The sequence below is a fragment of the Ambystoma mexicanum genome, chromosome 3q (genome assembly GCF_040938575.1).
Source record: "Ambystoma mexicanum isolate Mex_15411 chromosome 3q, UKY_AmexF1_1, whole genome shotgun sequence".
NCBI classification, from domain to species: Eukaryota; Metazoa; Chordata; class Amphibia; order Caudata; family Ambystomatidae; genus Ambystoma; species Ambystoma mexicanum.
This window is the reverse complement of record NC_090926.1, coordinates 568,907,995-568,920,791: the sequence shown is the minus strand read 5'-3', so window position 1 is coordinate 568,920,791 and position 12,797 is coordinate 568,907,995. Positions and strand designations below refer to the sequence as shown.

Here is a 12,797-nt window from a genome sequence, read left to right as displayed (position 1 = left end):
GTATCTGCAACCTCACAGTCCCCCTACCTGCATGTATCCATCACTTGGCTGCACTTAACCCCTGCACTACCACCTGCTGGCCAGACTTCTTGTTTTTTGATGTTTTGATCCTATGTCTTGGACTTGCTCCTCCTCACCTTCCCCTGGCACTTTTCCCCTTACCTCTTCCCTACACTTGCATGATCTCAATGTCTCTTAGCCTAGTAAGATTATTGTCTTGGCCTCCCTTTGTTCCCGTCGCTTGCCTCGTCGCGCCTTAAGACACTGGTGTATAGGCGCGCTATAAATGTCATTTCTGATGTTTGTTAATCTGCTTAGAATCACATGCTGTGCATAGTCCGACATCCAGTGGTCACTGCAGAGTATTGCATTTTGTTTTTCGTAGTCGAAAATGGGACGTCGACAAGGCGTGTCTGTAACACTAGCCCTATAGTGACGTGCATTGTACCCACAATCCCTCACGCGTCGTGGTCCCTCAGATTGTTTTTTCCGCCCAGTTATTGGTCGCCTCTATGCGGAGCTCCTCGAGAGACATTGCGAAATCATTTCTTCGACCCTTGGTCGTTTATTATTATTAATATCTAACATATAGATCCCTCCCTCGACGAAGCTGCAAACTGTTTCTCCGCCGAGCAAGATCTTCGAAGGAAGGACGAGCGGAGGAGATCCTTCGGCGTCGCCGAACACGTGGCCTGGCCTCGCCGGCCTTACACAGTAGGGAGAGTGGGGTTGTGTGGTCTTTTCTTCTTTCCGAGAATGCCTTTCTCTTTCCCCTCCCTCTCTTTCGAGGTTGTAATCACACTTCTTGCCCTCAGCTATGGAGAGGACGCCCTTTAGGTTTTGCCCACTTTGCAAAGGCAAATATACCTGGAAGGACAAGCACAAACGGTGCAACCGTTGCTTGCCCCTCAATCACAAGGAGGACGGCTGTGCGGCCTGTAAGTTACATAAGCCCAAAACGATAAAGGACCGTAGGGTTAAAAGTTGGGCGGCCTATGCCATGTCTAGGTCAGTTTCCTCGCCCGCTGCCGCCGCTGCTGAATGTGACGAGGACAGTGATTACACGGCATCCGTAACGGAGGTTGTAGACCTCTCGAGGGAGCGTTCGCGCTCCTCTTCGTCCGTCCCTGGCTCCGACAAGCCCGGCACACGGCCAGTTTATGGGGATGAACACCCCGGCGACAAGGACGCACACAAGAAATCTCAAAAACACATACCCCACGGCACGCATTCGTCGAAGACGAAGGCAGCCAGAGCACCAACGGAGGCGCCGGGCCCACCGGCGTCTTCCGCCGAACGCAAGGGTCGACAGCCCTCCCCGCCACCGCGACGGGGCACTCTGGAAATAAGGGCGCTAACCCCAAACCCTCAGGCGGCCACGCGCCTCGTAAGTGTGCGCACGTTGCCAGTAAAGACTCGACGGTACCTAGCGTGACAGCGAGCGATCCCTCGGCTGACAGAATGATCACCGAAAGCCTCACGCGTATATCTTCTAAGGACGGCCAGAGACGGACGTCAAGTGACACGCCGAAAACCGCGCACAAGACCAAAGAAACGCCAAAGGCGCCGGAAAGTAGGCTCGGACAGCTCCTGCCGTCGATGGAAAGCCCTAGCCTGCCAGAACACTTCTCAGAAGGCGAAGGCACCTTATCTTCGATGCTATGGGACACATCTGGACGAATACAAGGAGAAGAGGCTCCTTTTTCACACCCAGACTGCTCTGGCCTACCTCAGTGGACCTTAGAGAAGTTCCAGTCCTGTATGGACAAATAAGACAGATTCATGGCCATTCCAGAAAATAGGACACCTAAAAGACCTAGGGAGGTACTCCTAGAAAGTCCAAGGGCTAAATACACGAAGTTGTTCTATAACCCCTTTCAGGAGGATATGAACTCTTACGACCTCACCGAAGAGGACACTCACTTCCAGGAGGAGTTCATTAATGATGAAAACCAACAGGAGGGAGAAGGCTTCCATGAGGACTCTAACATAAGTGAGGAAGGGTACGAAGAAGACCCGGGTGAGGGTGACCCAAATCCCTGGCAGTCACCATCAGGGTCTACAGAGCCAGACATTATAGACATCAGGTCTCCTCAAACCACACCAGTCAGGAACCCTTCGCCGGTTGACGACCAGCCCACCTTTAATGCGCTGCTGAGGAAAGCAGCAGCACATTTTGAGGTCGAAACTGGTAAGGTCACCCCAGACACTGACTTCGTGGAGAGGATTATCAAAGAAAAGAAACCCACCAGCCAAACAATTCCAATACTCGCCTCTGTTAAGAGACGAATCAACCCTTCACTGGCCACCCCTGCACTAGTAAGAGGGGTTAATCCAAGAATTGAAAAATTGTTCTCACCCTCTCAATCAGACCCACTATATATTAAGGGGCACTCAATCCCGGACTCCTTAGTGGTGACTAACACTAGGAAAAGGGCTGGGGTTCCACTGTCTGTCGAGGCACCCCCGGATAAAGAGGGGAAAAAGCTTTATGCCCTAGCCAAAAGAATTACCACCTCGGCAGCATTCTCAACTAGAATTGCCAATAATAACACATTGCTGCCAAGCTATGCTGATGCGCAATGGGGAAAGCTTAAGCAAGACATCGAGGAAGTTCCTGAACCCCTAAAAACTAGATTGCTGGCTACAGTTAATGAAGGGTCTCTGGTCAACCAATGCATCGTTAAGAATACCCTCGATGCAGCGGAAACAGCTGGCCCCTCTTTGGTACAGGGAATTCTGCTGAAGTGCCACGTCTGGCTTTGCAATTCCGGGTTTAAGGCGGAAACGCAAGCGGCGCTCATTAACAAGCCTATTGAGTCTAACCTCTTTGGAAAGGCAGTGGACGACGCACTGGAAAATGCGAAAAAAAGAATTTGATACCATAAAGACCTTGGACCAAATCTCAAAGCCCCCTCACAGGCGGGGATTTGGCAACAAGCGTTCTTTTCGTGGCCAACGCCAGCAACAGAATCAACAACTTCAATATTCTGCCAACAACTACCAAAGTAATAATGGCCAGTACAATCGGAGAGGTCAACGCCGTGGCAAGGGGAGAGGCCGGGGTTCCACCCCTAGAGGCTCCCAAGCCACCAACCACACCAAGTGACGCGAAGATTCTGATCCCCTCCCATGCATCGCCGGTCGGGGGCCGGTTAACATCCTTTCTTCCAGCATGGGAGGGAATAACAACAGTCGATCTTCTGAGTTCACACCGAACGCCGTAAAGGAGCCAATTATCCTGAACCGCTGAAACAGATCCATGGAACTGGTGGTGACCGACTGGAAGGTTTGGCACCCGACCCAGTTGTCCCATCGGACCCCCTGTTTAGCATTGATCACAGAAGGCCTGCAAGGGCACCTTGACCCATTGGAATAGTGGGACCAACTATTCTCGCCACCTGCTGCTTAGCCTGCAAACGAGCTTGCTCGGAAGTGTTCCTGGACCACCCAGCGAACTGACAAGCTTGTACGGGACCGTTGCCCTGGAACCGCCGCCGTCTTGTTTTTCTGACTTGAGCCTGTAAGCTTTGGGTATAAGGCACTCGCCCGCCGAATTTTGTACACCTAGCATTCCTAGGTCTGGAATTAGGAGAGTATGCCTGAACCAGAGCATACGCGGTCAGTGTTGCCCAGCTGTGGTGGCGATATGATATGGCATTTATAACGTGCCTATACGCAAGTGTTTCAAAGCATGACGAGGCAAGGGAGGGGGAACAGAGGGTAGACTGAGAACAATTTGACTAGACCAGGTGTCCTTGCGATAGTGCAGGGGAAGGGGGAAGAGGAAAAGTGCGGGGGCAAGGTGGAGGGCACAGTGCAGTACATGGGATCGACAGTAAAAAGAAATAAATCGAATTAATAAAAGCAATAAGTAAAATTGCAGCCGTCGGTTCAGTTGCTGGTACGGGACTGCAGGGATACAGAAAACAGTCCCCCAGTGCGGGGGTAGCCAGGAAGGCAGTGCAGGTGTGCAACTGGCGGGGAGGGGACCTGGGCCCGAGATCAGAGGGTGGGCAGGTAACCAGTGCAGTTTCAGCCAGTTCAGCAGGGGAGAGGAGGTGAGAAAGCAGAAGCAAAGAGGAAGGTTTTATGGTGCTTCCGGAACCGGAGATGGTTCTCCTCAAGTTTCAGGGAGGCTGTTCCAGAGGGAGGCCCCAGCTGAAGAAAGATGCACACTCGAAACTCGTTGCTTGGAGAAGCGACTGACCCTCAGACAGGAGGTGGATGAGCGAAGAGTTCGAGAAGAAAGATATTTAGGAAGAGATATTTGAAGGTATTGAGGCCCCAGAAGGCCTTTTGCACAATGAAGAGGGATTTGAACTTGATCCTCGCAGCCACTGGGAGCCAGTGCAGAAATTCACTCTTTTGGGTACATTGCTGCTGTGCCCCCCTGTGCCCTAAGATTCGCTGAAGTGGAACTGGACTGATCCCTTCACCAGGAGCAGAGAAACAACACTGTTCCTGCACGGAATCAAATCTAGGACACAGCCCCTGAAAGCCACAGAGCCGCGCAACTGCAGGATTCGAACCTGCGAACGATCTGGTCTTGACTGATGAAGTTTGGTCTAGAGTGCGCTGAGGGTCGGTAAGTACTTGGATCCCTTACCGGTGTCCCCTGGCGCATCCATAGACTTTTACGCATGAGTGTCCCCTGAGGGCCACTCTCCTTCATAGAGGTATCATGTTCTACCAAGCTATTCCCAATTCTTGGAGCCAGCTCTGCCCCCTTGGGGAGACCCACCTTGAATAGAGGGAAGTTATTCTTCATCACCTCACCCACCTTCCTGAGTCGCTACAGCCCCTTGAAGAGAACTTAACTGCACTATCGCATGCTCCGGCACTGAATGTACTTTTGCGCTCCAGGCTCCACTCATCGTAGGGACTGGACTGCCTCTTAGTTGGGGTTTGAAATGTTGAAGGATTGCCCAAGATATATCCGCACTGTGACCTTTTTTTTTTTTTCTCATGTTGTGGATCTCTACTTGTGTAATATTAGGCCACGGTTACTGCATATGTTTCATAATTAGAGTTGTTTAGTTAATATTGTTTTGATTCTACTGTGTTTGACTTAAAAGGCCTTTAATAAATGTAAATGTATTTTTGATATATACACCTGAGTAATTTGCTGTGTTTACTGTGTGTGCTCATTGTGGGCTTTCTATCACCCTCACCCCTCCTGAGACCTTGTCTTGACCGCTGCCAATGCTACCTTGATTGGTGTGGCTTGTCCAGAATGTTGTCCTGTTCCAAGAAACTAAGCTGGCCTTAGTAACCTCTGCCCACCGAGTCAGAGTTCAGAAATCCATCTGAACACCAATGTAAGATATAATTATCATAGTATATACTGGGGTCTTGGGAAGCACCTTGGCGAATGGAAGATTTATGGCCACCCCAGGACCATGAAGTCATAATGAGCCAAAGATTTGCAATGGCAGGGAGTCTTCAGTAAACGCCCTCCCGACCAGTAAAAAAGCACCTGTGATCCAAAAATGAAAATAGTAAAGAAACAAAGTTGAGGGCCCACTAAAAGGTTTCTCTAGAAATCCTCAAAAACATAAATGCTGTTTTAACAATCTAATATTTTGCTTTCTATACAATTGAAACACGGTTTGCCAATAGACTGTACCGTTATTTCCTGTGGGTACTTTGTTAAAAAAGTTTTCAACTCCTCCTAAAATGAAGGGTGCTTGCTTGAAGTTAATCTGTTTTTGAGTCACCCATGGGTCTCTACAGTCTTACACCAAAGACTGGATTTTTAGCTGTTTACAAGGGACTTTGACACAATAAATAACAGCACTGTGCTCCTGTTTATAGAAATGTATTGGTGTTAAAGTGGGTAACATTGGTAACACCTATTTAGAGTGTAGATTCCCTGTAAGTCTAGTATTGAAAGCTTTATTTTCTCATCTTTGGTTGCTGCATGGGTTTTCTGTTTTAATCCCTTCACTCACTCTTGGTTCTACACTTATGATTAGGAATCACTAGAGATTGTGGGCAAGGGGATCAATTCATGGATTTGCTTTGTGGATCCTAAACATAACTGATGCATGGGCTTCTTGGAAGTTCTTGAGGCATGCTGGGTGTTTTATGGGAATGCTGGTCGTTTGTGGGGCTAGTTTCCTCTTGGGCTGAAGCTCTGCTCTTTTGGAGTTTGTAAAATCCAGGGTAACCAGTGTGTAGTGTGCTTACTAGCTTAGATTTGCAGATCTACCCCACGAGATTTCCCTTTTCATGAACTGTATTTATTTGATTTTAGTGGATCCTGTTGCTTCTTAGCACATGTCGGCATTGTTCAAAGTATCATGGCCTACTTCTGTTTCCCGTTCTTGTTCCTCCTTACTTCTGGACGTCCCGCTATAGGGATACAACTACAGTCCTTTGCAACACAAGCTGCCTTTTTCCTCCAATGTAAGCATGTGCACTCTAGGCTAAACAAAATCATGGCGCCTCGCTGCTCCCCCGGCACGGGCTGATAATTCCTTTCCACAGTGGTGGGAGCATCCACCCACCCCCCACATGCAGCTACATTTTTCTTTTTTTCTTTAGTGTTTGTTTTACTTTGAGGTATTTCTGCATCTGGTTGGTCCGGTTGTATGTTGGTTTCTATGGGTTTCTAGTGGTAGCATCCTATTACTTCCCAGTCCTGGAGCCCCACACGTTGGTGTCTGTTCCTGTGCACCGACTGTATGCTTATGTTGCACATGACATGCTATCTCCAAAACTCTTAAAAAGGCTGCGGGTTGGCGAGAGATTTTCTATAGGTTCCCTCCTGTGCACCAGAATTACTTAGTTCGCAAGAAGGCTAAAGAAGCAGTATTAGGTTTCCCTTCTCTCAGGTACCTCCTGTAAGGGGACACCTTTCTTGGTGGTTGTTCAGCTGGGTGGTTTCTGAAGGATCCAAAGGCAGCTTCCTAATGCCCTATCTGGTATGGCTTTTGCCCTAACTGCATGAGCGTGAAGCCTCTGGGTGAAGATTGCTTATGTACTGTGTAATATTACAGAATACGACAAACAATTCACCTAGTGATAGACTAATTGGAAGCCCGACAATCCAGTAAGGAACGGATGAATGTCGGAGGATCCCTTTTCTGAACACCCTTTGTATAGGCTAAGTAAATCTTAAAGGCCTGCCTCCCCTCCAACAGTGCAAAATACTTTCTTCAGGAAAAAGGCTCAAATCACAAGTTTTGAAATATTTACCTCTTGGAATTTTTTAAATATTAAATGTATTACCAGATGAAGTCTCCTGAAAGTCGGCAGCATTTCCCCTTAATGTTAACTTAAGGTTAACAGGTGAGTACATGTTTTTGTGGTCTTTTGGCACATCCCCTTACATTTCGGTCTGCTTAGATGCTCAACCTGTTTGTGCAGAGATGTACAGATTTCAGAAGGGTCTTTACTGACCCTTGTGTGCATTGTGCTGCTCTGCGAGAGCACGATGTAAGCTTTTTTTTAATACTTCTCCAGCATTGGATCTTTCATGGATTCACGTGCTGTGAATATTTTCCGTCGGGCTTGGAAACATCGGTAACTTTAACATAGCGTTTTCCAATGGAAAACTTCGACACTGAGTGTCGTATCGACATCCTTTTTGGGTGCTTTAGGCCGCAGCAATAGGACGCCTAGTATAAATAGCTGCCCCCACGGCTTCCCTTCAGATTTCAACCAACTCCAAACTGTTGGGATCACCTCGTGTTTCTCTCGAGAAATTGCTCTTCATGTTACACATGCTTTCGGTGGTCATTTATCCTTCCAGGCCCAGTATGTCATCTGTGGGTCCGGAAAAATCATTGTGTAGGCCGTGTGCGACCTGCGGTCTGAACGTCTACCATGTGGATGGGCATGCGGATTGCCTTTATTGCCTGTATGCCAATCATTCTGTTGACAACTGTGAGGTTTGTTGAGGCTTCTCTCAGAAGACGCTGAAGGACCACAATTGGCGGTTGATCTGCTGGCTAAAAGAGGGGACTTACCCGGGTTTGGAGGTTGGGTCGTCCCGTGGGGGCAGGTCCTATTCTACGGCAGAGAAGGGGTCGCCCTCACTCCCAAGGGCGCGGTCGGCGGAACCCTCCAAGAAGCGGCGCACGGCAGGGCTGGAGTCGGAGGTGGGGAATGGCTGGGGGGCGCGTGGGGATGGGGTGCGGGGTGAGTCTGGCACCAAGTTGGTGCAGTAGAGGGTTGGACGCCTCTCAGGACAAAGCTCCCTGAGTTGTAAAGTCAAAGGATGGGAGTTCCAGGACGGAAAAGTTGGCGACGATGTGTCACAGGTCCTCGGCGACTGATGAGAAATCTTGAGCATCGTCCTCGTCGACGAAGCATTTGTCGGCGGCGGACCGGCACTGTTCCTCTTCAGGCCGTGATCGTCCAAACATCGGTCCGGCTCCATGTCCAAATGGCCCATTTCACTGGGTACGGCAAGGCCGGTTGCGGCCTTGGTTCCCTCACCGAGGGGCTCGTTGGCGTAATTCCCACCGTCGACTGTGGTGGTGCAGCCCTTGCTTCCCACATCGACCGTGGTGATGTGAGCTCCATCGTCGACTACACTGGATTCCTCATTGACTTCAGAGGTGCCGTGGCAGGACCGATCCGGCCTCGGGCCGTTGCTCCCATTGGAGATTCTGCAACAAGACCCTGCAATGTACGACTTGGACTCGAATCCGGAGGAGGAGGGTCAGCCATTTTTCAATCCGGTGTCGTTAGACCTGCAACTGGCAGGCCCGTCCACGTCTGTAGGCCTGGGTGCGGTCCCACAGCAGTACCCCTTAGTGAATCCGCACCAGTTGCTGTCCATGCATACCGTTACCGAGGTGGATCCCCCAAGCAGCCCGGCTCAGCCCTCTCCACTGGATGATGTTGGCGCTTTTCATTCGATGATGGCCAATGCATGTCAGGAGTTTGGCCTTGCTCCAGAGGAGGAGCGCAAGGACTGCTTTCTGTTCGATCACATGGCGGAAGATGGTGTTCTCTGGCCCCATTTTGGGCCACGTGTTGCAGGAGGGGCTGCGCACGATGTGCTATCCGATCTCCGCACCGGCTTTCAAGGGCTGCTTAGAGAAGTAGTTTAAGGCACCGGAATCTTCACCAGAGTGCCTCATGTCCCAACCCACGCTAGAGTCTGGTGTCGGCGGAGGCGGGTCGGAAGGCGAGAAGTCAGCACAAATGTGCGAGGCCCCTGGACAATGAGGCCCGGAAGCAGGATGCCTTCGGTAAGAAGGTTCTTACGGTAGGGGCTACGACGGTCAAGGCAGCCAACTCTTTGGCCATTATGGCTCGCTATGACACGGAGATGTGGCACCGGTTGGCCCCACTCTTGGATCATCTTCCGGAACAGAGGAAGGAGGCCATGCTGCTGGTCAGGAGGGGGGAGGATGCCTCCAACCACTGCATTAACATTGCGGTGGACCTGGCGGAGTCAGGGTTCAAGCAAATCAACAATGGTGTGGTGCTCTGTCGGCAGGCCTGGCTACGCTGCACTGACTTGCGTGTTGCACCTCAGGACGGAACTGTTCGGTGCACAAATTGATGAGGCATTGAAAGGGATGAAGGAAGACTAGGATACAGCGAGGTCTCTGGGCACACTGCATAGTGGACGCTCTTTTCGTCCCTTTCGTATATTTCGAGGAACCTCTGGGAATGGCAGGTTTTCAGGTTTCTGTGACGGGCTACGGTTGCCCCGGGTATTCCTCCCAAGGGATCCGGCATTCTTTCCAGTCCGCACAAGACTTTCAAGCACAGCGGAAGAGGGTCAGGTGGCCTCAGCTGGTAAGGGCCGGCAGTCCAAGCCTCAGCAATGACTGCCATCTCGGCAGTCAACTAGGGGGCAGGGTGGTGCGCCACGTTGACGAATGAAAGTTAATTACGACAGAGAGATAGGGGCTGGATACGGTACATTATGGCCTCTCAGAGGTTCGACGCACGCAACTCCCTCTCCTTCCAGTGAAGGTGTTGCAGCCGCATCTGTCAATCTTGTGGCAGGAGGTACGTCTGATGTTAGCAAAGTTCCAGCCAGGAGAATTCTTGGCATCGCTGGACCTCGGATGCATATTTCCACATACCGATGCTTCCCAAACATCGCAAGTTCCCTAGGTTCATGGTGGGCGACAACCATTTCCAGTTTCGGGTTCTCCCGTTTGGCCTCAAGTCCGCTACCAGGACCTTCATAAAGTGCCTGGTTCTGGTGGCGGCCTTCCTCTGCAGGGAGGGGCATCATGTTTATCCGTATTTGGATGATTGGTTGGTAAGGGGGAGAGTCTCCTCAAAGCACATCGGAGTCGCTCCAAGCTGCAATGTTCCTGCTACAGCGGCTGGGGTTTGCGATCAACTTTGCGATATCTTGTCTGACGCCGTCCAGGGACTTTGTTTTCCTCAGCGCCCAGTTTCTCACGCAGCTCAATCTGGTGAAGCAGTCAGTTGACAGGAGACAGAGGCTGGTCTCAAGGGTGGCCTCGTGGGGCCAGGTACGTCTGTCACAGTCCAAGGATACATGTCTCTTCTCGGTTCCATGGCATCCTGTATCCCCCTCATCCCGAATTGTCGTCTGTTTGAGGCCAGTGCAGGAGTTTCTCACCGGCAGGTGGTCGCAGACCCTCAGTTCCTGGTCAGACAAGGTGGTCGCCTCCTGGGGGTCGGCGGAGGCCCTGGAGTGGTGGACTCGCTCCGACAACATTGTAAGGGGCATGCCCCTGGTGGAGCCAGAATTTCGATACACTATTGTGACGAATGCATCTCGGGTGGGTTGGGGTGCGCACCTCGATCAGTGTCAGGTTCAGGCCGTGTGGACTCGCAAGGAAGCCTCCTTACCCATCAACGTTCTGGAATTGAGGGCTGTGCACTGTACTCTGAAGTCTTTTCTGCCTCTCATTCGGGGTACAGTGTTCCGCATTCTGACACACCATCACAAAGTTTTACCTGCGCAAGCAGGGCGGCACCCACTCAAGGCGCCTGTCCTGGGAGGCTTAGGCATTCTGGCATTGAGCCATTGCTCTGGATGTTCACTGCTTACCATCTACCGGGAGTGCAGAATGCTCAGACGGATGCACTCAGCAGGGACGCAGGTCAGCTGCACGAATGGAAACTGAAGGACGCCCAGGTAGCGAGAATTTTTATGAAATGGACTTGTTTGCCAGCCCGGAAAACATGCAATGCCTGTGTTTTGCCAGCAGGGTGGCTCATCCAGACTCTAGGGGCGACGCGTTCCCGTGGACGGGCCTGTTCGCGTATGTCTTTCCCCAGTTTCCTCTGATCCGGAGAACGATCCAGATGGTCTGCAAGGTTCAATGCATGGTGAACCTGGTCGCCCGTTTTTGGCCCTGTGTACTAACCTGCACTTATCCCTAAAGTGCTGTCGGAGTTTCCCAAGAACTCTACAATTGCCTTGCCCGTTTTTGTCGCTTAAGCTACCACGCTTGCAGAGAAAGCACTGCATTCCTTGGACATTGAGAGGCGTTAAAGAAAGTCAAGGCAGCGGTTTATGGCGTTTGGCCCCTCCAACAAGTGGCAGTCTATTTCTAAACCAGGCCTTTCCTCTATGATTTCCTTTTGCCACGGGAAGGCTTGCAAGCCTTTGGGCCACTCCTAAAGCACATTCTACAATATCCACAGCGGTGGCGCTGTGGGGAGGCATACCGCTCAATGATATTTGCCAAGCAGCATCTTGGGCGGTGCCGTATACTTTTCACCAGACACTACTGTCTGGGACAGCAACATGTGGAGGATGTCCGGCCATCTGCCTGTTACAATAAGGTAAGCCCTGCAGCTTCTGGGGTTTTGATTATTTTTTATGGTGTATGTTTCTCATGCCTATGGTGAGATTGTTTCATTGTATTGCTTACTGGGACCTGTGGGCATGAGATTTTGGTTGCGTATCATGCATCACCAAGTTATCATACTGCTATGTAATCTATTCACAGCATGTGAATCCATGAAAGATTCAATGCTGGAGAAGGGAGTAGTTCCTTACCTGTAACTCCATTTCTTCAGCGTTGGTATCTTTCATGGATTTACATGTGCCTGCGGGCCGCCCCTGCAGGCAACCCTTGGTGTCGATTTTCCTCTACTTTTGGAATTTAAAATCTGAAGGGAAGCCGCGGGGCAGGGCTATTTATACTAGCCATCCTATTGCTTCAGCCTAAAGCACCCAAAAAGGATGTCGATAGGACACTCGGTGTCGAAGTTTTCCATAGGAAAAAGCTATGTTAAGGTTACCGAAGTTTCCCAGCCTGACGGGAAATATTCACAGTATGTGAATCCATGAATGATACGAACGCTGGAGAAATGGAGTTAAAGGTTTGAAACACTCCCCGTTTCATCTCTTTTAAATTGTTCATAAAAAGATGAAGGCTATTTCAGAGAAACATCATGTACTGAAATGGCTTTAACACCTAGCAATGGTAGACCTGTAATCTGCGTGATCAACACAAAAATAAAAATCCAGGATTCTGCGCCCAGTAATATCAATGCATGTTTTAATGAGTTGCCCTTAAGATAACACGTGTTTCAGCCTTCCTTGGCCTTTATCAAATCGGGGATGTTCTATTCATATAGTACTCCTGTGTAGGTTAAATTTGTAAATTCTTAGCCTTGTTGCTCATGCTCTCGAATTATTGGTACAATCCCATGCTCAAAATTTAATTCTCCGGTCATCTGCTTTGGCTGCCTGCTGTTGTCTCGACATTGTGTATACTTTCTGTAATCTGCGTGAACCCATCACAATATTGCATGCTTGTTGTAAAGGCAATTGCTGTATGCAGTGTATTCCTGGTGAGATTACAGAAGTATCAGTGAGGCCCAAATCG

The 12,797-nt window shown here is 50.1% G+C and overlaps 1 protein-coding gene across 3 annotated transcripts in view; it reads left to right on the top strand.

The window, feature by feature from the left end:
* FBXW11 (F-box and WD repeat domain containing 11) overlaps positions 1–12,797 on the top strand; it is a 1,385,831-nt gene that overhangs the window by 1,011,530 nt on the left and 361,504 nt on the right. The gene's annotated exons all lie outside the window — the stretch shown is intronic.